The sequence below is a fragment of the Astyanax mexicanus genome, chromosome 13 (assembly GCF_023375975.1).
Source record: "Astyanax mexicanus isolate ESR-SI-001 chromosome 13, AstMex3_surface, whole genome shotgun sequence".
Lineage (NCBI taxonomy): Eukaryota > Metazoa > Chordata > Actinopteri > Characiformes > Acestrorhamphidae > Astyanax > Astyanax mexicanus.
The window spans coordinates 34346635-34373718 of record NC_064420.1 but is presented as its reverse complement, the minus strand read 5'-3'; the positions used below and the strand labels follow the sequence as shown (position 1 = coordinate 34373718).

Sequence of the window (27084 nt, the reverse complement as noted above, 5' to 3'; positions counted from 1 at the left end):
GATTGTAATTATAGTTTGGTACAAAAGCAGTTTTGTTCATTGTCTCTATAAGAAATGGTGATTGTCAATAAAAACATCAAATACATTAATGTTCCACGATTAAAGACTTGAATAGGTGTTCATATTGATCCCTTGCTGCTTATTGAAGCTGCACTGTGTGCAACCTTTAAATAGACAGAGAAAAATTACTTTGCCACAGTGTAGTAAATGTTATAAATGCTGGAAATGCTTGAAATTTCTGTCACACTAGTTGCTGCTGAGGTAGTAAACAGCTGTGGCCCCACTGCTCCTCTCTGAGTGTCCTTTTGGGCATCGCCAAGTATCCTTTTGGGCATATCCAAGTGTCCTTTTGGGCATCTCCGAGTGTCCTTTTGGGGATCTCAGAGTGTCCTTTTGGCATCTCTGAGTATCCTTTTGGGCATATCCAAGTGTCCTTTTGGGCATCTCCAAGTGTCCTTTTGGCATCTCCGAGTGTGTCTCCGAGTGTCCTTTTGGGGATCTCCGAGTGTCCATTTGGGCATCTCCGAGTGTCCTTTTGGGCATCTCCAAGTGTCCTTTTGGCATCTCCGAGTGTCCTTTTGGGCATCTCCGAGTGTCCTTTTGGGCATCTCCGAGTGTCCTTTTGGGCATCTCCGAGTGTCCTTTTGGGATCTCGGAGTGTCCTTTTGGGATCTCGGAGTGTCCTTTTGGGTATCTTCGAGTGTCCTTTTGGGCATCTCCAAATGTGTCTTTTGGCATCTCCAAGTGTCCTTTTGGCATCTCCGAGTGTCCTTTTGGGCATCTCTGAGTGTCCTTTTGGGCATCTCCAAGTGTCCTTTTGGGCATCTCCGAGTGTCCTTTTGGCATCTCCGAGTGTCCTTTTGGCATCTCCGAGTGTCCTTTTGGGCATCTCCGAGTGTCCTTTTGGGATCTCGGAGTGTCCTTTTGGGTATCTTCGAGTGTCCTTTTGGGCATCTCCAAATGTGTCTTTTGGCATCTCCGAGTGTCCTTTTGGCATCTCCGAGTGTCCTTTTGGGATCTCGGAGTGTCCTTTTGGGCATCTCCGAGTGTCCTTTTGGGCATCTCCGAGTGTCCTTTTGGGCATCTCCGAGTGTCCTTTTGGGTATCTTCGAGTGTCCTTTTGGGCATCTCCAAATGTGTCTTTTGGCATCTCCGAGTGTCCTTTTGGGTATCTTCGAGTGTCCTTTTGGGCATCTCCAAATGTGTCTTTTGGCATCTCCGAGTGTCCTTTTGGGATCTCCGAGTGTCCTTTTGGCATCTCCGAGTGTCCTTTTGGGCATCTCTGAGTGTCCTTTTGGGCATCTCCGAGTGTCCTTTTGGGCATCTCCGAGTGTGTCTCCGAGTGTCCTTTTGGGCATCTCCGAGTGTCCTTTTGGCATCTCCGAGTGTCCTTTTGGGCATCTCCGCGTGTCCTTTTGGGCATCTCCGAGTGTCCTTTTGGCATCTCCGAGTGTCCTTTTGGGCATCTCCGAGTGTCCATTTGGGCATCTCCGAGTGTCCTTTTGGGCATCTCCGAGTGTCCATTTGGGCATCTCCGAGTGTCCATTTGGGCATCTCCGAGTGTCCTTTTGGGCATCTCCGAGTGTCCTTTTGGCATCTCCGAGTGTCCTTTTGGGCATCTCCGAGTGTCCTTTTGGGCATCTCCGAGTGTGTCTCCGAGTGTCCTTTTGGGGATCTCCGAGTGTCCATTTGGGCATCTCCGAGTGTCCTTTTGGGCATCTCCGAGTGTCCTTTTGGGCATCTCCGAGTGTCCTTTTGGGCATCTCCGAGTGTCCTTTTGGGCATCTCCGAGTGTCCTTTTGGTCATCTCCGAGTGTCCTTTTGGGCATCTCCGAGTGTCCTTTTGGGCATCTCCGAGTGTCCTTTTGGGCATCTCCGAGTGTGTCTCCGAGTGTCCTTTTGGGGATCTCCGAGTGTCCATTTGGGCATCTCCGAGTGTCCATTTGGGCATCTCCGAGTGTCCTTTTGGGCATCTCCGAGTGTCCTTTTGGGCATCTCCGAGTGTCCTTTTGGTCATCTCCGAGTGTCCTTTTGGGCATCTCCGAGTGTCCTTTTGGGCATCTCCGAGTGTCCTTTTGGGCATCTCCGAGTGTCCTTTTGGGCATCTCCGAGTGTCCTTTTGGGCATCTCCGAGTGTCCTTTTGGGCATCTCCGAGTGTCCTTTTGGGCATCTCCGAGTGTCCTTTTGGCATCTCCGAGTGTCCTTTTGGCATCTCCGAGTGTCCTTTTGGGCATCTCCAAGTGTCCTTTTGGGCATCTCCAAGTATCCTTTTGGGCATCTCCAAGTATCCTTTTGGGCATCTCCGAGTGTCCTTTTGGGCATCTCCAAGTGTGTCTTTGGGCATCTTTAAATCTCTCTTTAGATATCTCTAGTTATCTAAGTGTTCCAAGTGTCCCTTCTCCAGGTCAAAGATCTTGATGCATTATTTTTAGCTGACTGCTCTCAGTGTCCTTTTGAGAATTTATAGGTGTCCTTTGGGCAGGAGTGTTCTGTTGGGCTCCTCTATTTGAAATGTTTAAATGTTGTGTATGTAAACAGCCACTAAGATATTTCATAAACATATTTTAGAGACTCACCCTTTTGCTTAAATTCGTGAAATGCATTAAGCTTGATAAGAAGTAAAAAACATCGTAAAACGGGCATCTTGATTTACCAAGATATTTGCTATATTTCCTAAAATATGCTAATTAAATTAGTGACATTGTAACCAGAAACAAAAAACAGCAACTTAACTAAAAAGCAACTTCGGCTTTTATCCAGATTCTTTTTTCGTGAACAGATAATTGTATGCTTTTTTTAAATATAAAAATATTACTGTTAAAAATAAATCATATAAAAGTAAAGTAAATAATATAAATAATTGCTAATAAGCAGTAAAATTAGACCATTAGACAATTATTAACAATTTGAGAAAGCTTAAGTGAAAAGTATGTTTATATATTCCCAACAGAAAGCTTTCTAAACTGCAGCTGGTAGACTAACTCTAATTTACCTGCATCACGAGCTTCTAATGCAAAGTTTATCAGCACTGCATTTCCACCCCCTGCCTGAGTCTCTCACACAGAGTCTCATTCAACTCTGTCACAGCTGCCAAATCTCTTTCTCCTGAATGCGTGTGTGTTTTGCTTGATGATGGCCTCTACAGCAATTTGAGCTTTCTCATTACAGCCTAAATGAGGTGCTGTGGCATAATTAGTCTGCAGTTGGAGCACGAGCTGTCTTGCTTACAGCATGGAGGAGTGTGTTGTGCTCATGCCTAATGACTCGAGGACAATACGAAGGTTTATGTTCATGCTCAATTTTCAGGAATTGTGATGCACAAGGCATTCATCTCTCTCTTGTTAGCATGTCGGTAATTTTCCCTCTTTCACCTGTGTGTAAAATGCTCTCGCCTTTTGTCATCACATCAACTCGTCGCCGTTGTGATCAAAACAAAACTGTGGCGATGTTGGAAGCAGATGGCAACACATTCTGTTAGATTCATTTTAAATGGGGAAAGACTGCTGGCTCTTGGTCCTCCTTCATTAGGTTCATTAGGTTACATCACTTGAAGATTTCAAACCATTTATGCTCACATCAAGGACATGTGGGTAGCAGAACACTTTACTATCTAGTTCATTACAGTTTTTAAACTATATTAAATTGGCCATATAATCCTTGCATTTAAAGTTTCTTTGCATTTTTAATTACTGTTTATCACACTGTTCCATATTACCGTAAAGCACACTGCTTTATATTACTACAGCATAACACACTATCCTTTATCGCTGTTTATCACACTTACCCATATTGCAATTTAACACATTGCAGTACAGAGGAATTCACTTACAAGTGAATTAGAAATCAAAGTTTGGACACACATTGTTATGCAATGATTTTCTTTATTTCATTTGTTTTCTACATTGCAGAATAATATTAAAAATAAAATAAAAACAGTTAAGGGACATATGGAATTACGTAGTAAGCAAATGTGCAAAACTGTTTGGCTTCCACAATCCCCTGACCTAAACCCAACTGAGTTGGGAGATTTGGGATGAGCTGGAGCTTCACCACGTGAAAGAAAAGCAGTAAATATTGTTCTGCACCTTCAGGAACTCCTTTAAGAACTCATAAATCCACTGTGTAAATACCAAGAGTGTGAAAATCTGTGATCAAAGCTACTTAGCTACTTGGCTACTTAGAAGAATCTAAAGTATAAAATATATTCTGTTTTGTTTACCACTTTTACCACTGATTAAAAATTAATCCTGTATGTGTTCCTGTATGTATTTAATGTTTTCAGTAACACATCTACAATGTAAAAAAAAAAAAAATCACACAAAAGCTCTATCTGGATGGGATTAATTTCACACATCTACTCCGTGATAAAACTCTTGCATCCGGATTGCAATTAAAAAGATATGAGGACCTGGGTCTTGGCTTTCTCGGTCAAATGACATCACGTTCAGTAGCTCCTTGTTTCCCACTGTTCGCTGTTGTGTTTAGGTGGATCTTCCTTAATCAGGGTGTGTCCAAACCTTTGACTGGTACTGTATATTTCTTTTCCTTTTTTCTTTTTTTGTGATCACACAATATTGTAATAATTAAAGTGATTTCCCTTCAGAAGTAGGATGATTTCCCGGCATTATGTCTGTAAATCTAGTTTATACAGTACTGAATTATCTGCACTCAGACTGCACGGCTTAATGGCAGTAGCGGACACAAGAGGGCAGCAGAGCTGGGTAAATGGCCGGGGCGCGCTGTGCCGCTGTTGTGTGTCTGAAGCAGAACAGATGCAGCTCTGGAGGAACCCCGAGGGCAGCGGCGGCGGCTCTGTCGTGGAAATGAAAGAAGAATTCCGTCGTGTCTGTTCGTTGTTTCAGGGACGGGAATAGAGACTTGCATTATTATGCATTCCACGACGCTCCGCCGGTGTGAGCCCTGACAATCAGGGAAGGCAAATATCGATTAATCTTTCGGCCTGCTGGTGATAGTCCAGACATTCCTTCAATTATTGGAGGCTTCCGTTTAGTGAAAGCACTGTCCTGCGGTCAATAAGCCAGCAAATGCTGCAGTGCAGCAGCGTGGTGGTGTGTTTACACGCCTCTGCTTGTTATTATTATTGTTTAACTACAAAAACAAACATCAAAGTCCACCTTATAACTGACTTGACTTGTATAGCTTGCTAGATGGATAAAGTTTCTACAAGAGACTAATTAATTTTATATGTTTATAAATATATACACACAATAGGCATTCATTTGTTATGAAACGTGAGTACAAAACACACAAATGTACAAACAATAGTGTTTGTCTGTCCGTCACTACATAATGTATGGCCGTGCCGCATTCAGTCTACACCATGTGCGCATCCGTCCAGCGCACCGAGAGCGACGTGAGGATGTTTTTTTAAATTCCACCTGTTTTAAGACAAGCCCCGCATACCGCGCTGTGATTGGCCAGTTGTCCTTTTACCCGCTTCTAGGATTGGCTGTTAATATACTCAGCGCTCGTGTTTGTGAATTACTACCCAATAACACTGTAAGAGGCGGGGCTTGTACGAATACAGGCGGGAAAGGAACGCTTGAGCCAATAGAAATATTCACACAGCTGAGCGTCTTTTTATGTTTTGAGAAAGCTAAAAAACGAGCCACTCCACCGCGGCGGACACGAGCCCAAACATCCAAACACACAACCAGTGCCCGGCGTGGGACGAGGATGACAGACTGTAAGTCTGAGTGAAGTTTGCTGGACGTTACATGTATTCTTGTGGACGCTGCCGTGGATGTTTTCGCCCGGACTGCGAAGAATTAGAGGTAAATGTGGACACGGGGAGCTGCGGGTTTGAAGTTTTGAGTTAACAAGCTAGCTTATACCCAGCTAGCGTTGGGTTAGTTTGCCAGCTAAGTGCTGTATTTATCTGACATATATGTTAGCTAATTAACCTAGTTATCGTAACTAACCCAACTACACTAGCGCAGAAATGGGCGTTTAGCTGTATTATTTTATCTGTAGCTAGCAAAGAGCTTTAGACACGACAAGCTAACTTAATTACGAAAAACTCGTTATTTTCTGCTGTCAAAGGAATTGACGGGTTTAATGCGGCAGATTTTTTCCAATCACGACATATAAGTTATTATTATTTTCGTCCAAAACGGCCACTGTTTTTAAGTTTAATGCTTTTAAAAAAGTGCATATTAGCTGGTTAAGCTAACCTAGTTAACGTTAGCTAACCTAGTTAGCTTAGCTTGTATAAGTACAGTGGTCAGGAACCGTAACGGTTTTTGCGCGTGGACTCCATTCATCGCCAGTGCGCGCGAGAGCCATTCTAAACAGAGGGGGGCTGTTGTGAAGAGAGAGTGATGATAGAGATATATCTGTAGCTTAGCTAGACATATAGAATGAGATAGGGAAAGCGAGAGAGAAAGAAAGAGGCGAGCTTGGAGTTTTATCCGTATTACAAAAAACTTAGATATATTTTAAATCCATATAGTAAGTGTACGCTGCTGTCAGCGTTGCAGCTACTTTTTGTCCATTTAAATCCCACCAGTCACACAGGCTTTCCATAATTGCATAACTAACCTGTTGCATTGATTATTTCCTGCTGTCCTCCTTTGATAATCCATTTGCGTTCTATAATTTAAGTTAATTTAAGCTTCTGTTAATTACAAAATACCACCGCTTTATTCATTTTTTAACTCGTACCTTATTTAAATGTTTCAGTTAGTGATGGGCAATATAACAATATTTTATCACATTGTGATGAATTTTCTTATCTTAATTCACAATATTACTTTCCTGATCATATTGTGGATATTGCCAAGTCTTAAAGAACAAAGATCAACTGCTCATTTAATTGTGCAGAGAGTGTAATAAGTGCTGTTTAATTGGGTTGAGTGCAGCAAACTGAAATTTAAAACAAAATTCAGTATCCTAGGAGACTATTGAAATAGTAGGTTTTGTAGGAATCTGACGCAATTATTGCATTTCTTCAAAATCTGTGATTACTTGCATTATAATAAATATTGTGTCAACAAAATGTCTTTAAAATTTGTAACTATAATATTTACCATATCACACAGCCCTAGCTCCAGTTTATATCCCATTGTGGAAGTTATACCCACAATTCTGCTCAACAGCTTGTGTATCTTCTGTGCATCCCTCTCGTTCCTAAAAAAAGCAACAGGGCTCTGAATATCATTAAAGCAAATATAACCTACCAAACCCCTCAGCAAGAGCTCATGGAGCAGCTTTCTTGTGAACTCTTGTTGCATAACCAGGGCTCCATCTCTCCATCTAGTCTGAATTGTGCTTTTAACTAGGTGTACAACTGTGCTGAATGTTTACTGATGATTTGGTCTTGTGTCTCTCTTCAATAGTACACCCTGGGGGCAGTAATTACTGCCTTATGCATAGAAGTGATAACCCGTGCTTCTTTGGCAGTCATTTGCATAATCACTTGAAGTGTTGACACACAGTCTCATCTATTTAGAGCAGATGCTGAAGTGTGTTTAGAAGTGTTCACTTCTGGTAATAAATGTGTTTTTTTAGGAGATTCATTCTAAATATAGACTAAGGTTTTAACATTAAGTATATGAAACTTGTATCATGCTAAAGAATATTTCTGCATAATTTCTGTAATGTTAACAAAGTAATTTATGTTATTAACACAACATTTTTAATTCTGGTATGAACCAAACGATATCTATAGCGTTTTGAAATTTTACATGGAATTTTTAGTAATGGGTTGGCAGGGTGGTGCCGCAGGCCGTGCATGTATAGCACAGGGTTGTAGATTTATTCTTGGTTCCAATTACTGTTAGTGGGGTGCGTTCTCTTGTTGTGTTGGCTCTTTCTGACCACTCCAGTTTCATTACACCTTCCAATAAATTACAGGTAAGTGGAATGACTATGCTAATTTGACCAATTTAATTTGGTACCTTGTGGCTGGAACTATGTTTTTAGCACCTGCTCCCCTCATGGTTTCAAACAAGCAGAGTAGGCACTAAAATGATTTGTGAACCTTGCAGAGAGCTGAAATATCACTATACTGATAACAAAAAGTGAGTACAGTTTAATAGCCTATTTGCCATGCCAGAAAGTGCATAATAGGTTTCTCTGTTATGGACTGTTATGGACTGCCAACATGTGGCATGAAATGAATAAGCAGTTGGTTGGAGAATGGAGTGAACAGATTCCAGAGATTCCATTAGCAACATGTTGTCTAATATTAAGGAACTGCAGTTTCGCTGTCAGCCAAATTTGTCAAAGCCTCTACCCTGATCAGTTAAATACAATAAAAGAATAAATGACAAAATGTAAATTAGAAAAGCTCCATCAGAGGAGCGCTGATGCTGACCGTTTCTTTGTTATTTATTCAGATGCAATTCTGTGTCCGAGCACTTGCCAATTAATTGCTTTATCCAGTGACTGGATTTAATTAATTTCCATTGAGTGGCCGGAAGATTCATGGAGGCAGATAGGAGCAGCGGCGCGGGCTGTCAGTTGGTTCGGGTTTTATCTCTCCTCTTGCAGACGCTCACTATGGGGTTGAATTTGTGGGTGATTAAAAAGCTGGACACACTCTTACCAATTACAAAAGAGGAAAAAATGAGAGTAGTGGAAAAGGGTCAAAGCTTTTTATAAGACAAGCTTTACAACCCTTACTGGAACAATTAAAGACGGCAGACAGTAATTACTGCCAAGCGTCTGCAGGCATGGAGGCATTACAAATTGGTTGATGCTGTTAAATGCAGGCCAACCTTATTATGTCTTTATTTACCTAATAGATTATTGTACTTATTTACCTATTGTATGCAGGAGAATAGGGAAGTTGGGACTCGTCTGGGTCTGATCTCCATAAATGAATATGTAAGCAGGGTGAAGTGTGAGCGCAGTCCGAATGGGCTCTAGTGACTCACTGCTTATTTGATTATATCATGTAAGCGAGGGCTTCCTGTGGGGTGAGTTCTCTTCCTGCCAAACAGTGGCTTCTATAGCAGTATGCAGTTGTTGAGGATGATGGATAGCCTATCAGCATACTCACTTAACCCTGCAACACCCCAACCCCGCCCAGCCTCCATGGCCCTCTTTACTTTATTAAGTGTGCAACATTAATTAACACGGCGTTAGGGTTACCAAGAGAGCATTATATACTGAAGCACACGTATCAAGTGCCCTTAAGAGCACTAGACATGTGGGTGTGAATAACAAATATCACAAACTAGAAACTAGGAAACAAATGCTTCTGATATGTAGCTTATACGCCGTATGTACATATGTACAAATGTTTGTGGACACCTCATTTAATTAATGCATTTAGCTACCTTTAGTTGCAAATATTTCTGGCACAGATGTGTAAATGAACATACAGATTGTCTAGTCCCTGTAGAGACAGACTGCCAATACAAATGGAATCTCTGGAGCAGATTTTTGGCATCATGTCTAATGCCAGGCATTGGCCAGAGGAACTAAAGTGTCACAGCATTCACCTGTGGAGCATAGGTACTGTATTATCTGGAATGATGGAGCTCTATACAAAATATTTGGGATTGATTTGGGAAGCTAGGGATGGGGTAGGGCAGTGATCATCCTGATATATATCCTGATCTTACTAAAGCTTCTGTGGGTGAATGCATTTCAATTCTAACAGCAGTACTCCAAAATCTATTTTCTAATTCCCTGAACAGTAGAGACAGTTATTTCAACAAAAGCATGATATGTGTATTTCCATCTCCATTGATTTTAAAGAAACGATGAATGAACAGGTGTCCCAATACTTTTGTCCATATAGTGTATGTTAACATATTACCCATAGTTTGTTTTGCGTTTGTGATCCATTCAGCTCTTATCTAGTATGAACAGTGTAAGTACATGTTTAGGCATATTTAGACATATTTGTTAAACCTGTTCTGATTTTTGTATTCCAACTACATGGCCGGAGTGAGCATCACATAAACACTCTTTCATTAATATGATTTTAATAATACAGAGTTGTTTGGGATCAGTTGTCTGCTCTATATCTGGTCATTGCAGACAACATGGATTATTGCTATTATAATTAAAATAATTGCTATTATTATTAAACATGGACACATCACTTGTGTGTTCATTTGATCACCCTTGGGCGGTCCACATGATGAGATGGGAAGTGTGCTAAATATTTTCCAGGTGAAACTTTCCTGTAAAATTTGGTTCCACATTATGCTCATTAATGTTCTCACACACCTGTAGACTATGTGCACTGTGTATTTTGTGTATGACTGCACAAGTGTGACACTTGTATAGTTGTTTTCCACGTCAATAATAACTACAAAGCTGCATGATTTTAACTCATATATATTACTCTGTATGAATACACAGTGTGATGTGGGCCTGCACTGCAGGATGCCACTGCTATAAACAAATATACATTGACAGGTTCATAAAGGCTCCTTGCACTGCATAACTGCACTCCTTGGTTTGATGAGATATTAATATTAGAGCAGAATACATTAATAATAATAATAATAATAATATTTTATTTATATAGCGCCTTTCCTGAAAACTCAAAGCGCTTAACAACACAGCCATAGACAAAAAGCATAGTGAATAAAAACAAGCATGCAAGCACTTACACGTAACAGTGCAAGTATTTATACATAAAAAAAAGAGACCATTAAAAAAAACAGACAATAAAATAAAAAATAAAATAAAGTATGCAGGTAAAAATATATTAACAGCAATAAGCTTTCCTAAAAAGATGAGTTTTAAGTAAAGATTTAAAAGAGTTTAGGCTGTCTGCAGCACGAATATTACTGGGGAGCTGATTCCACAATCGTGGGGCAGCAGAGGAGAAAGCAGGCTGGATTTTGGTACAGTGAGTAAACCAGAGCTCGCTGATCACAGGCAGCGGGACGGGCAGTATGGGATTAAAAGTTCAGCAAGGTAAACCGGAGCAGTGTTATGTAGAGCTTTGTATGTGAGTAGTAGTACCTTATATGTGATTCGATATGACACAGGCAGCCAGTGTAGGTTTTTGAGTATGGGTGTGATATGTTGGTGCAGACGAGTTGAGGTTAGTAAGCGGGCAGCTGCATTCTGCACAGTCTGCAGTTTGTTTAAGGTACATGATTGTAAACCATTTAGAAGAGCATTACAGTAATCAAGACGTGACGTGATAAATGTATGTATAAGGCGCTCAGCATGAGTGAATGAGAGATATGACCGAATACGTGCAATGTTTCTGAGGTGAAAGAAGGCAGACTGCCTGATTTTACTGACATAGGGTTCAAAAGATAATTTTGTGTCCAAGATAACACCAAGATTTTTAACATGTGCAGATGGAGAGACATTTGAACTATCGATCGTAACTGTAAAATTGTCAGCAGACTCAATAGTGGACTTGGGCCCAATTAAAAGTACTTCTGTTTTAGTTAAGTTTTAGTTAGTTTGAGTTAAGCTTCAGGAAATTGTTGTGCATCCAATTTTTAATGTCTTGTAAACAGTGGTTTAAGGAGATCAGAGTGGATGGAATATCAGAACTAGTGCAAATATAAATCTGGGTGTCGTCTGCATAAAGGTGATAGCTCAGACTATGCTGGCGGATAATGTAACCAAGTGGAAGCAAATAGGTACTAAACAGAAGTGGTCCAAGTACAGAACCTTGCGGAACACCCCAGGCAGGATTGGTACAGGAGGACTGTGTATCGTTAACTCTCACATACTGTTGTCTACATTACTGCATCATTCCACCAATTTAGTCCTAGTTGGAAGCAGCAGCACACACACATGTAGATGTCCCTGTCTCTGTGTCAAAATAGAACCAGAGAATAGTGTAAGAACAGTTTTAGAGGGACGCTTCATTAAATGTACTGTCACTAGAAGTGATGCTCATTTCCATTAGACCCCTGATCATTTGAGTGATAATTCTTTTCTCATTACTTTTCCTCTTTGCAAACCCTGTTACACAGCTTTAGCGGAGATATTATACAAGAGAAGATAAGCCCCAACACTGACATTTTCACCCGCTTACTTACTCCCCTATACACACATTCACACATTAATGTAAGCTTTGTGCGATATAATGTTACTATAGTTTAACCAGCGATGTTCACACAATTATATATTTTTCTTTTCAGCATATAGATTTTTTAAATTCCAAGTATAGCCATACTATGTTGCTATACCAAGATAGAAATAAAATGAAACAACATGCCAGGCAAAACAAGCTTTGTCAGGTTTGTAGCCTATCATTTGTTTGCTTCCTATTTAGCTAAGCTTCTTAAACCAGTTATTTCAGAATACAGTTAAGGTAGTATTTAAAGTTACTGTTTATTTTTAATTGCTTTAACCAGTGTAAAGACTCATTAATACTCCCTTTACCATGGAAATCTGGCTGGTTGACGAATATAAACAGTGCCTGGAGTCTTACATTACACAACAGTTAAAAATGTCCCAAAGCTGTTTGTTTCTATATCTGACATCTATTTGAATGTTTCGCGCTTTGTATGTGGCACACATGCGTGATATAGCAATGCTTTATGTTAAGTTGTTTTAATCGCTGTCAGAATCTCAAGAATGATGAGTGAGTTCAGAATTCAGCTAAACTTATCACTGATAATTTACACCAGCTCGTAGAAAAGGAAACATTTTTCTGTCACAGTCTGTTTTTTATTATTTAGCCACATTTGGCCAACTAATTACAAACAAGCCATATAATATTATTGTAAGTAATACATTAGCACAAATATTTATGAGGCCTGTTTTCTTGTTTTTCTGCACCAAAAGTCCTCAAGTCTTTGCTGCTGTCCATTGCTTTTCTCTGCACTGTTTAAACAAAAACAGCACAACTGTTTGGATTGGATTTGGGCAACATTTACATGCTGTGAGAACGTAGCCATTGTGAAAGTACTTTAAATTGTATAACCTATCGATCTAACTTAAAATAAACATAGCTTAATCTCTTATCTTTTATCACTGTCTTCCTCCTCCATCCCTTATTACAAATTAAAAGCCCTCTGCAGATTAGCATAGTTAATGGCTACAAAAGATGTGTTTCTTTTCTGCCAGAGAAATTGTGCAGAGCCTGCACAATTTCCAGGGGTATTGCTTCATTCTCCCCAAATCTGTACACTTTCAGAGAAAAGCTTAATATATGGACAAATTTCCCTCATTTTCAGAGGGAGTTATAAGCTGTCCCAGATATAGAAGGAGTATGACATTGTACTGAAATGGTTATTTGAACAGAAAAGTCAATTCAAACAGTATCTCCTCTAACTTTACCTCAAGACGTCCTTATAGCTGAAGAGTGATGTTAGCATGATGGAGGTTCCTGTAAGAGCAAATCAAGTAGAACTGTGACAGAATTACTGTGACATGAGTGCTGTGGGTTCTTTTAAGGATTTCTAGTTGAGCCGGAAGCTGTGTTGGCTCTGCAAATATAAGTGCTGTTTCACAGAGCTCTTTGATACGCTGTCCTTCTCGTCAGAGACATTTATTTGGTCTGTCATTGCGTTTTTGAAGAGGGCTGAGAGTCTTTGGCTCTGTAAGGAGGAGTGTCACTGTGTCTGGTTCCACTGAAGGAGCTGTCAGGATTATAACGCTGAGTTAAAGGCCGAAAGAAGCCGCCTGCACACTTGGCCCGGGCCTGAATGAGGCCAGTGTACAAAACGTGCTCTGTCTCTCCATGAGTGTCCCTGCAGCTTAGAAATGAAGTTTAGCAGAGACGGCCACAACGAACGACATGACAGACTTTGTTTCCGCTTCCTGGCTAACTTTCTGTCACTCGCTTTTTTTTCTCTCTCGCTTTGCTGACCCCTCTTGCTTAGGCCTGCGGCAACAGCTTCAAATTCTTCCACCTGAATCTCTGAGAAGCAGAAGCAAAGAGGCAGTGCAGAAGGTGCAGTGTGCATAAAGCTGAGGATGTTGTTTTTTTGGTATTGTGTGCACATGCCTGTGTTTGCCTGTGTGTATTATGATTGTGGTGTTTGTAAAGACTTGGGAGAAGTGATGATAGCATTAATTTTATTTATCATAAGAGACTGAGAGTCGATGTGCCTGTGAGTGGTGTTTGAAAGTTCTGCATGCTGATGTACACTGGTTCACCTACAATGCTTCTCTAAGGCAAGGCAAGGCAAGGCAAGTTTATTTATATAGCACCTTTCATACACAACGGTCATTCAAAGTGCTTTACAAATTAGAAAATACACAGAGAAATCAAATAAAAAATAAAAATAAAAAAAACATGTAAAAGATTAACAGTAAAAATGGAAATAAAAACTAAAATAAGAATAAAGCATGATTGATTAAAACATGATTAAAACAAAGAGAATTAAATTAAAAACATGTAAAAGAACAACAAGGAATTAATAAGAATAAAGCATGAATAAAACATAATATAAAAGTGCCGTTACAGAATAAAAGTGGGCGGAGCTGCAGTGTTTTAAGCTGAGCTAAAGGCCTGATCAAACATGTAGGTTTTCAGTCTGGATTTAAACATGTTTATTGTTGGGGCTCTTCTAATGCTCTCTGTTAACTGGTTCCATTTAAGAGCAGCGTAGTAGCTAAACGCTGCCTCTCCATGTTTAGTTTTTACTTTAGGCGGCTCTAACTGAGCAGTTCCTGATGATCTGAGAGTTCTGCTCGGCTCATACTGCTGGAGCACATCAGATAAATATGCTGGTCCTGCACCATTAACACATTTATAGACCAGTAACAGAACCTTAAAGTCTATTCTGTAACATACTGGTATCCAGTGTAGGGATTTAAGGATGGGGGTGATGTGCTCCCTTCTTTTCCTCCTAGTCAGAACTCTGGCTGCTGAATTCTGAATCAGCTGAAGCTGTTTGATGGTCTTTTTTGGGAGTCCAGTTAGGAGTCCATTACAGTAATCAATCCTACTAGAAATAAAGGTGTGGATGAGTTTCTCCAGGTCTGCTTTAGACAGAAAATCTCTGATCTTATTGATGTTCTTGAGGTGATAAAATGCTGATTTGGTGACGGCTTTGACGTGACTGTTAAAAGTGAGATCAGAGTCCATTTGTACACCAAGATTACGCACTAGTTCTTTAGATTTCAGGCTTTTTGAATCCAGATAGGCAGCTAGTCTGTGCCTCTCATTAATATTCCCAAATAAAATAATCTCTGTTTTATCTTTATTTAACTGCAGAAAGTTCTGTCCCATCCATTTATTTATCTGCTCAAGGCATTTACACAGTGAGTCAATGGGACCGAAATTGTTTGGGCAGAGGGCCATGTAGATCTGAGTGTCATCTGCATAGATGTGGTAAGATATCCCATAGTCACGCATGATTTCACCCAGAGGAATCATATATAAATTAAATAAGAGTGGCCCAAGAATTGAACCCTGGGGTACACCACAGGTCACTGGCACAGTCTCAGAAACATTATTTTCCATTTCCACAAAGTATTTCCTTCCTTGAAGGTATGAACTGAACCATTTTAGGACAGTTCCAGAAATTCCAACCCGGTTCTCAAGTCTATCTATGAGAATGTTGTGGTCAATGGTGTCAAAAGCAGCACTTAGATCAAGCAGTAGTAGAATAGACATTTTTCCTGAGTCTGTGTTTAAGCGAATGTCATTGATAACCTTAATAAGCGCAGTCTCAGTACTATGATTGGGCCGGAAACCTGACTGAAATTGGTCTAGACAGTTATTTATGGACAGGAAGTGCATAACTTGCTTGAAGACATTTTTTTCAATTATTTTTCCAATGAATGGTAGATTAGAGATTGGTCTGTAATTGTTCAATAAGTTTGTATCTAAATTTTTCTTTTTTAAGAGAGGCTTCACAACAGCAGTTTTTAATGCATTTGGGAAAACACCTGACATGAGTGAGGTATTTACAATTTGAAGAATGTCTGCTGATATTGAATAAAAACATTCTTTAAAAACTTGGTTGGTAATGTATCAAGACTGCAGGTGGATGATTTGAGGTGACTCACTGTGGCACATGTTGACTATGATGCTTTTGCATGGTTTTGGAGAGCACATGGGCTCCTTGGTGGATAGAGATGTACTGATGGCTTGTCTGATATTGTGGATTTTAGTATTAAAAAATTTAGCAAACTCATTACATCTCTCAGTTGAAACTAGCTCAGGGGTCATATATATAGGTGAGTTAGTTAGTCTGTCAACCACAGTGAAAAGAACTTTGCTATTGTTAATATTATTGTTAATAATGCTGGAGAAGTAGGTTTGTCTACATGTGCACATTATTTTATTGTAATCACGCAATCTATCTTTAAAAATTTCTTTGTGAATGTGAAGCTTGGTTTTACGCCATCTGCGCTCAGCTTTTCTGCATTCTTTCTTTTGGAGCTGAACTGCAGCATCATTTCTCCATGGTGCTTTATGCTTGCATGGCATGGTTTTAACTCTAACTGGTGCAATCTCATCTAAAACTCTAGCAGTTTTTGAGTTAAAACTATCCAGCAGAGTATCTACAGAGTCTGATGGTTTGCATGGTGCAGAGCACACTTTGCTCACAAAAAGTTCAGCTGTCATGTCATTTATCTGTCTCTTCTTGTACCTAATCTGTCTGGCTTCACTGTGTATTGAAGTCCACATTTCTAAGAAGACACAGTAGTGATCTGACAGTGCAACATCCTTAATAGAGGTTGATATGTTGAGACCCTTCGAAATAACCAAATCCAGGGTGTGACCATGACAGTGTGTGCTTCCAGTCACATGCTGAGAGAGTTCAAAAGAGTCAAATACATCATAGAGTTCTCTGGCATAATTATCCTTGGGATTATCAATGTGAATGTTAAAATCACCAGCAATAATAAAATGATCAAATTCAGTAGAAATAAAAGACAGCATATCTGTAAAATCATCAATAAAATCAGCATTGTACCTTGGAGGCCTGTAGACAATTATTAGTAATATTCTTGGTGTCCCTTTTAAAACTGCACCTAAATATTCAAAAGATGTGAAATCACCAAGTGATAACTGCTTGCATTGGAAAGTATCATCAAACAGCATAGCTACACCTCCACCTTTCTTGCCGGTACGTGAGACATTTAAAAAGTTAAAGTTTGGTGGAGCCGACTCAATTAATACACTTTCAGCACTACAAGAATTTAACCATGTCTCTGTTAAAAACAGAAAATCAAGCCCATAATTTGTAATAAAATCATTAATTACATAGGACTTGTTTGTAAGAGATCTGATATTTAGTAGAGCTAACTTAATAACCTGTGCATTTTGTTCCAAAGACTGTGGGTTACAATTTATATACTGCAAGTTGGATATATTCACATTATCTGACCTATACTCCCTGTTCTTTCTGCTTCTGATAAGAACTGGAATGGGGGAGATAACTGGCACACAGGGTCCGCACTTGTTTTGAAAACATGTACTGCTGACTTCACCATTGTAGCAGCACGGACCCAAAATATATCAGTTTGCTGGATTACTTGTGGCGGCCTCTTCCCTTATGGTGGAGGGAGGTGGGAGGGGCTCCTGCTGGTGAAGAAGTCGAGAGCGGAGCTGTCTGTCCGGTGGTTTAGGAGCTTGTCTCTTCTTTTTGGGTTGTGGGGGGGGGGGGGGGGGGCGGTTGTTTAATACTTCCTCATGTTCATGTTCACTGGGCTTCATTTTGGTCCCCATTTTCACACCTAAAATCCAGACCAGAGTCTGAACCAAAGTTCATGTACTTGTTACATGGTTTGTCCAGTTAGTTTGGTCTTCACACTAGTGAGTGCCCTAAAGAACAGTGCTACGTACAATAATGTCATCACCTACATGAACTGTGTTTCTTTAAATTTTACACTGATTGGTTTGTAGAGTGATGTCAGTTCAGCGTTTTGTGCCAAAATCTTTGTCCCAGCCACAATTCGACGCCTCACCATTCACCATTGTCACATAGTGAAATGCTTGTAAAAGATTATCCTTGTTTTTTTTTCATTTCTATTTATACTTAGGGCTTAATCTACAATTACAATATGTAAAGCAATTTGTTGCTCCCATAGTTCTGAGTGTGAAGCATGTGCACGTTGTTTATCACAACACAGGTTCTTTTTGATTTTCTGAATTATCTAGAGAAGTGTATGGTTCAGTTAAGTGTTGCACCAATAACAATACTGTATTGCCATCGCCACCAGTACTAACAATTACACACAGTATCTTATCAGTAGTAGAGAGCACTGTTCCATGAAGCAATTGCTGATTTGCATTTGCGCCACTAGATGACACTTGACTGAATTCCCTTTTCACATGTGCAGTTACTCAACCAGTAAATGCTGTGCTTTCAAGCTTACTCTATGTAACACTGTCTTTTTCAAAATAAAACCTATTAAAAATGGAACACTTCAAATATCAGGATTTATAGGCACCTGTCAAGTAGTTCAAAGTCAAAGTTTGTATTGGAATCTGGCACTGGTATCAGAAAGGGAAAAGTGGTATCAGTAGTTTACCTGATCTGGACTGAGACCACTTCTTTTGCTCAGAACATATTTTGGTCTTTTGGATTGTGGTTCTTGGCACCTTTAAAACCAAAAAATTTGGTTTGGTTCAAACTGAAAACTAAACAAGATAGATATGAAAGGTAGAAGTTTGTAAAACTGTGGAGTTGAGTTAGACCAGACATTAACTTTCTTGCAGTTTTAGTGTCACAACCCCATTCCAGTCCTACACCTGGGTTCCCTCAACTGGTCTGCCGCCTGAGACAGATTGTGTGTATCATTCTCTAATCCGTGCAATCATTCACTAGAGCTATTTTCTTCTTGTGTCCTGTTCCCATGTCTGGCCTAGTTTATGTGGTTTGCCCTGAGGTTGTCCTTTCCCAGGAGGGGTCAGGGGGAGCAAAAAAGGGGGTAGAGAGTGGGTACTGTAAGTGTATCTGAGACTGTAAGAGGACATTAGAAAAAATATATCTGCATCTGTTTCTTTGTGGTTGCTTACCAAGAGAGTGTGTTCTAGTTGCATCTGTGCAGTTATTACTTTGACGTAAAGATGTGGTCCAGTGTATCTGGATCAGGGACATAGTTTAATAGATTATATACTTGTTGCAATGCTTTGTTTTTTCCATTCAGGCACCCCCTGCCATACGTTTATATTGTTGGTTAGAAAGGAGACTACTGTGCAAACACTGTTTTATTGGGAGCAGTGCTGCATGCCTTTTGTTGGTTTTAAACCAGCACTGAAGAGTGCATTTAAAGGTGTAGGGCAATGCATGCAGGTCATAGAAAGCCAAATTATTTAATATTTCAGTTCTGGTCCTGGTGCCCCCCTGCCCTGCATATTTTAGATGTTTTCCTGTTTTAACACACAATGCAGCTCTAAAAGGGCTTGGTAACGGGCAGACTCATTGAGTAAGGTGTGTTGGGAACAGGGAAAGGAATAAATGTCCATTGCAGAGTGGGGAGGAAGGGGGAGGGGCTGTTTCAGTGCAAGGACTGAGAAATTGTGCTGTATTATTGTACATAATAAATCTAAAAAAATATATATATATATATAAAATATCTGTTCATGACAAGCATTGACAGTCCATTTAACAAGGGCTGAAAGATCATCATACATCTGGGAGCACAAACACACTAGACAGTTTGTATTGGACTTTGCTTTGGATTCAGCTTTTCACAATCTTTAAAGCAACAAAAATGGTGTGTCAAGAAATTACCAACATATACAGTTCATATACATTTCGTATATTAAGCAATATGAACAAATCTAATAAAATAGAACATACCACAGACCTTCACTGAATGTGCTGCAGGTGCTTATTTCTCGATATAGGCCTAATGTTTATTCAAAAAAACCTTTTTCAATCCTCCTTGTCTCAATTTGGCTTTTGTGATACTCTAATTTGAATCATTTTTCACCTTGTTCTTGCTAAAAAAAAATTAAATTGGCCCTTTTTCATTCAGGTTTTTGTATGCACATTTTATTACATTGAGAAAAAAAACTTGTTTGATGGAAAACTCTCCATCAATGTTCAGTCATTCACTCCATGTTCAATAATTTTTTTAACTTAGCATAAGCCTTTTAACGACTGATGATCCATGTAATGACAAAAAAGAAATAGAGTGTGAATATTTTTCAAACTGTTGTATTGATTTAGAAAAGTTTCAGTATCATGACCATAAAAAGTGAACTTTAAATGGAACCATTTTGGTGGTAAAAGTGGGGAGTACAACACTGAGCACTTTGCTCAAAACATGCTGAGGTAAACGTAAGGGACAACCCAGTATAAGAGTAAAAAGTCAAATGCACAGTAAAAGCACAGTAAGTAGAATCCATTACAGTACAGTGCTGTGTGCTTTCATAGTGTTACATCTAATGCAGTGGATGGATTTTGGGGCATGTGGGTTGAGAGGGGTTCTGGCTACTGTAAGTGCTGTTTCATGATACTGGTCCTTCGGACAGAATATTATATTTATCACAGGTGTACAGCGCCAGGGCTGTTTTGTATGAGTGTGCTTGGGGTGTCTGTTGTCAGGAAAGAGAGAGTGTGGGTCTGTGTGTGCAAAAGGTTTCTTTTTAACCTCTTTTGTTGGTGCAATGGTTGGGTAAAGGTGATGTGGACCATCTGTTTGGGCAGTGCACCTGGCCACACCAACTTCAAATGATAAAGTAACTGATTATAGACAGATGGTTTTAAGTTAACTCAACATATCTTAGTCACAACTTCTCATAAATACTCATACATTTTTAATTCTTCATCTTAATTTGGACAGCAATACATTTGAAGGTGAGCTGTATAAGCATTAGGAAATGAGACGCAGCTGAAATTTCTTAAATACCCAGCCATGTCAAAAGTCATAGTATTTAGCTTTCAGTGGACAAGACACAAGCAAGAGTGAGGAGATTATAGGTTCAACTTCCAGGAAGAACTCAAAATATTGAAACAATTTCAATTTCAGGGGCAGCACATTTAATCATGTTTATTTTACAGTCCCCATCTGTCTTAACCCTGTTCTCCTTCTACTGATTTTAGAGGGCATCTTTGTGATTGTGTGGTGATGAAAATTAATATACAGTATGAAAATACACTGTTATTTCCACATGAAAACCTGCCATGCCCTTTGGGATTTATTTGTTGAAGGCTTATTGGAAGCTTGCCTTCTATGTAAATGGATATAACCATCCACACACATAACTCACAATGTCTGTCAACCTTCTTTCTTTCATCCCTCTCTGATCTGTGTTGCTTCAGTGAAATTATTGGCACATTGCAGGCATGGAGTGATTTGAACGCTGATCACACACATGAATCCTTGTTTGAATTCATGTGAATGCCTGTGGATAACAGCATTGATGCACATACTGTATGTAGTGTATATATACATATAATTTGTGTAAGAGTTTTTGAGCAGTCTTATGAAATCTTGCAATAGGTATAGTTAACTTGTTCTCCTTTCCCAGCTCCACCCTTTCTTCCTCTGGGACGCTCTCCGTGAGATGTAATCATGTTTTTGCACTGCAGGCTAAATGCACAGAAATATGGGGGCCTTCGTGAGTTGACTGTCAAAGAGCGAAGGAAAAAGAGGAGGACTCAGGGACCGACATGATGCCTGCACAGCAGAGAGGAAACAGTGTACAAGACGTTAGCTGGGATAAATTATAAATGACAGCCAGCATCAAAATTTCAGATTGAATTTGTGGTTGGTAGCAGTGGAGAGGAAGCGTTCAGAGGGTTGAGGGCTTCGTTCAGAAAAATAGATTATGGAGCGCTCCAGGATATAGATTTACCAGCCTGTCCAGTGTGATCTGGAGGCCAGACAGAGAGATAGCAGAGCGAGGGATCATGGTTTTCGGATGGGGGATCTAGAGAAAACTTCACTGTAATGTGTTTGATCTTCTCTAAATATTAAAGGTCCTCTCAAAGGTACTGCTTGAGATGTGAAACCTTTGCAGCAATTTTGATTTCAGCAACATCTTTTTTTTTCTATAATCAGATTACTCATTTAACAAAATTACTACTGAAAGATTATGTCTGTTGTTATATTTTATTAATTGTTTTTCAGAACACAAATCTACCAGCATAAAAGCGTATACATGGCCAGAACTGAGGTCTTCCTTCTTTATAACTCTCACAAGGACATAAATGTTGTTTGATTAGCAGTAAATGTCTTGCAAGATTAAAATGGCACAGTATTTCTCGTCAGGTTTTAAATATGTTGCACGGGATGTACGCACAGGAAACCAAAATAAATATTTGGTCATTTTGGGCGGCAAACGGCAGTACTGGTCTGCTCGAGTGAGCCACTGTGCACACACGCGCACACGCACACACACACACACACCTGCATCTCTGTATCTGCTGACTTTAACACATTGTGACGGTTTAAACTACAGAGCAATGTGGAATTGCAGACACACACGGAGGCAACATGTTGAGATTTGGTTATAGGTTGCCAGATCTGTGTAGAACCCTCAAGAGGATTGTTAGTTGAAGATAGTACCCTCACTGGGAGGATTCTGACAATAGTTCTAAGCTCTAAATATTCAGCATAATAAAAGTATATATATATATATATATATATATATATATATATATATATATATATATATATATATATATATATATATATATCACGTTAAATTACGACTCGTCACTTTCTTGTAATCCTAGCCTTGTCAGATGAGTGTCTGTCTTATCACACCCCTATTTCAAAGTAAATTCAGACACGTGGGGCTAATAATGTAATGAAAACTGCAATTACTTTTATCTCAGATTACAAGCATTGTAGTTTTACCACCATTTTCAGTGTAGAAATAACCTGCTTCTTCTTAATAATGTAATACACTCATTTAGTTGTGCTTCAGTAGTCACTGTTTTTACTAAATACCGGTGTATTAATGCAGCACTTTGTCACAGAATACTGAATTTATAATAGATTGCCTGCACCTCTAAAATCTAAATTCCTGCTTTTCTGTTTTGCAATTCTAATGTTTTCCACTGATTAAGTGTGATTAACTGAATACCACAAGTTTCTGTTAGGTTCCCTGCAGGTATGCCCTCTCACTGGAGACCATAATCAGGCCTACAGATTATTAATAACAAAGCTGTGTTGTCAATCACATTGTCTTCTTTCTCTATTTTGTTCTACATTATTTTATTTTCTGATCAGTAACTTTGGATCAGAACATTTTAATAAAGCTCAACTTTAGAAAGAAAGCTTGGGGCTTAGATGCCTCCTTGCCTCATTCTCTCTCTGACACACAAACACACTTTCTCTCTCATGCCCCCTGGTGTTTTCCCCCTGAGGGTCTGTGAGCATGCCAGGTCTGTCATATTGAGGAAATCGCTGCTTCTTAAGGTGACATTCACAATACAGCTTTAAACTGTGGTGCTTCAGGGAGCCATATTTCTGTGCTGTCCATACACGCAAAGGACACAGAGGGAATTTCAGAATGAGAATACCATTAACCAGGCGGCTCTGAAAGGGCAGCAGACACGAATAACAAACAAATAAAGGAAGAGTAGAAAAGAAATACAGATTTTAAAAAGATAATGCCTAATCAGACCTTATACAGTATACCAGTTCTGCACTGGAGCTTAGTTTATTTGATCTTATTGTTATTTCATTTTTAGTTGTGCATGTTTTTTTTTTTCATTTTGCAAAAAGTTTGGATACCCAACATACACCAATCAAACATAATATACTCACTATATCAACAGATTTCTGATTATGTTTAGGTTAGCAGACTCTTGAGGTTGTTCACTATAGATATTGATCTGTTAAGGATTATTTGATCTCATGTATGAATCATCATCTTTTCTCTTTTGCCTTTTTACATACTGTGTGATGCTTGCATCTAGATTTTGCTGGTATTTATTTAACCATTCTTCTAAATGCCAGTGAAATGTTCCCTATATCATTGGCTGCAGCTCAAGCTGAAAAGCACAATTCATCCACCTCTGCTTAACAGTTGGAGAAGTGTTCTTTTCATAAAAAGCTGCACCCTATTTTCTAAGCACATCCTTGTCTATTGCTCATGTCTTTTTAAACTGTATCAGCACACAGAATTAGGTACTTTTTTACTTTTTTTTCTGATGCTAAATCTTGTTTTTTGAAAATTTGTAAAAGTGGAGACCACACTACAAAAAATCCACTGGCAAAAACTAGACAAAATATGTGTAAATTTAAATGTTGTGCTCATGTTAAGCAAAAACAATTGCCAGTGGGGTAAGCAATTTTTTCTTAGTAAGTTTTATTATAATAAGCAATCGCAAAGTGTCAAAATGAATGAAGTAAGACCTAAATCAAGCAAATATCACTGTTTTTTGGCTTACATTTGGACACAAGAAAGAGAATAACTTGCCTTTTTGTGCTTAGTTTACTAGTACTTAAAATAAGGTGAAAATTCTAAGTGAGTCTGATTAAGATAATTATTCAAAGTGTTAATCAACCCATAAACCAGTTGATTAACACTAACAAATTTCCTATGTTGTTGTGCCTAAATGTTTGCATGCCGCTGTATCACTTTAAGTAGTTATGGTTGCACATTACAAATATAATATAATAATATATATTATAATTTTTCCGCTGGATTTTCTGTAGTTTTTGAGAGATCAATACTGATCCAACTCAAGATTGTGTGATACAGAATTGAATACAATTTCTTTAGAAACACTTCTTTCACACAGCAGAATGTTGTTTTCTATGGGGTTGAATGTGTGTTTGAATTTCTGATGAAATAATGATACTAAGTCACTTATAAAACCTGACCATCAAAATGAAGTACCGCAGCAACCACTAAGCAACAACTGAGCAAACACCTGAGATATCATAGCACCACCCTGGCAACCCGTAAGTAACCCCTGAAGTATCAAAGCAATCCTGTTGCCACACTATGGGACCCATCTAGCATCCACTTAGAAACATCTTTGCAGGCACCAGGGATATCACAGCAAAGAGCTAGCAAGCACTTAACAACACCGTTGCACTAACTGGGATAACATTGCCACCACCTATCAACCTCTTGGTAACTTATGGACACCACTTAAAATGCCTTAGCAACCATGTCGTGACTATGTGACATATGATTTATGCCCTAATTAAGATTACATACCTACAGAAACTTGTGAGTTACAGTGAGTTAACTGTGAAGAGTTTTGACAGTATTTCCCCCCTGAGATCATATAAAACTTACAAAACATCAGCTGTGTAGGTTATGATTACAAGAGTGTGGTGCCAGACAGGACTTTGAAAATCAAGCTGACATCCATGAACTTTCTCATCACACAAGTGAATCATCTCAGGAACAGTTGGTGCAGATGATATTCTGGGGAAAAAAAGATTGTTGAGACTTTAGGTTGCTTTCTGCGTAAGGCAATTAAGTTTTGTTGTTGTCTAGAGATTCAACTGTGGTCTGTTTTGTTCTCCCACAGTACGTCATTAAGGCTGTTCCTAATTAGTGGCTGATACAGATTACCAAAAGACAGTACAGGAAATTGGGCAGCAGAGGCTTATTGCAGAGCTCTCCATCTCCACCATCTCCACCTCTACTAGACTGGACAAGAGTATTACTTCTTTGTTTTTTTTTTAATGCCTTTCACATTTTATCCACAGTCATAAAGTACAAAGGCATAATCTGCTTCCAACTCTTGCAACTATGTAGGGTGGCGTGTTAGGGCTACATGGCCTCCAAACCTTTTGGAGGCACAATCCTGTAAGGTATAAAAGAGAAGTAAAACAAGAAGCTAGCAAATAACTAACAGCTCCCTTTCATTGAAGAAGTATTTTGGATAAAAATAATTGCCTGCACCTTTACTACAGTCCAGGAGCAAGGTTGCTGAACTTTACCACCCTTCTGCTATCACAACAGAATGGCAGGGTCACCTACTGAGTAGCACAAGATACCTGTAAATGAAGCAGTATTTTTATTTATTTATTTATTTATTAGGACAATGTATCAGGTTCTAGAAGCGTTCTCATATTTCTTAGGGGTAGGATTTCACCCACAAGGGTGACACCTAAAAACAAGGAATAGGGTTACAAATAAGAAATGAAATTAGGCCACAGAGTTGGGCTCTGTCCTTTATACACACTGGCCAGTCTGTGCAGAAAGTTGCCGCATTGCCTCGTCACCAGAGACAACTTAATTAGATTCATAACCCTTTTAAAATGAAGTGAGAACAAGTTTTCAATGTGGACACTGATATTCATACTCACACACACACACACACACACACCTAAATATATCTGACTCAGCACCATTAGCCTCCATCAGTGCTGTTGTCTCTAAGGGGGAGGGTGTCCATCTGTTAATTCTCTAGACAGACAGACCACACACACACTCACACACACATATACACACACGTTCCCTCTAACCATTACAGTCCTGCAAGCCGTTGTATGCTGGATTTTCCTCGTCAACATATTGGCTGTTCCCATGCTCATGGTTTGCTTCACACCTCTCCGCTCTCACACCCCTCACTCCTTCCACCCTGTCCTCCTGCACCTCAGCCCCAGGCAGCTGTTTCCATCACACACCTTGTCTTAATAAGGCTGCTAATTAGTGATGCCCAGGTCCCAAGTAGGCTGCCGCAATCGCCGCTGCAGTGGCTGCCCCTAGCTGCGATTCTCTCTACACACACTGACCTTTGGAGAAAGCCAGACTCCTGCTCTTTGAACTTCAGCACTTTTCTCTCACTCTGTCATACACACGAACACACACACAGATACACACGCACACACACACTCACTCACTCACATCCTTACCACTCTTGTCCTTCGTTCCAGATCCGAGGCAGTAAATGGTAAATGTCAGTGCTTTGGCCATCGAATCATGTGGGTGACTGAGTTTGTTTGACACAGTGCTATGGATGGCTGTCTCACAGGGAAGATAGCTTTGGCCCCACAGGGACCTGGAGCTCATGCTCTGCTCATAATTAGCCCATTGCAGTGGCCAACTCTGCACTTTTAATTAATGGCATTACACTGCTTTCTCTTTCTCACTGTTTTAGTAAGTATTTTTCTCTCTCTGTTTCTCTGACTTACTCTCTGCCAGGTTGCCTGTTTTTAGAGTTTTTTCTAGCAGTGGAATAAAGGACAGTATAATCATGTGAGAAGTTAAAAAACACCGTTTTGTACGTTCATGCCTAGGGGTAATGTGTTCGGATTATTTTTGGAATAGAGGGGTAGGGTGA

The 27084-nt window shown here is 39.5% G+C and overlaps 1 protein-coding gene across 1 annotated transcript in view; it reads left to right on the top strand.

The window, feature by feature from the left end:
* Positions 1–5540: 5540 nt before the first annotated feature.
* The window catches only part of LOC103036463 (kelch domain-containing protein 8B), a 155513-nt gene continuing 133969 nt past the window's right edge, over positions 5541–27084 (top strand). Inside the window, exon 1 of the mRNA XM_022677396.2 lies at positions 5541–5796. The gene's annotated coding sequence lies outside the window, so the exon portion shown is untranslated. The remainder of the gene's footprint in view (positions 5797–27084) is intronic.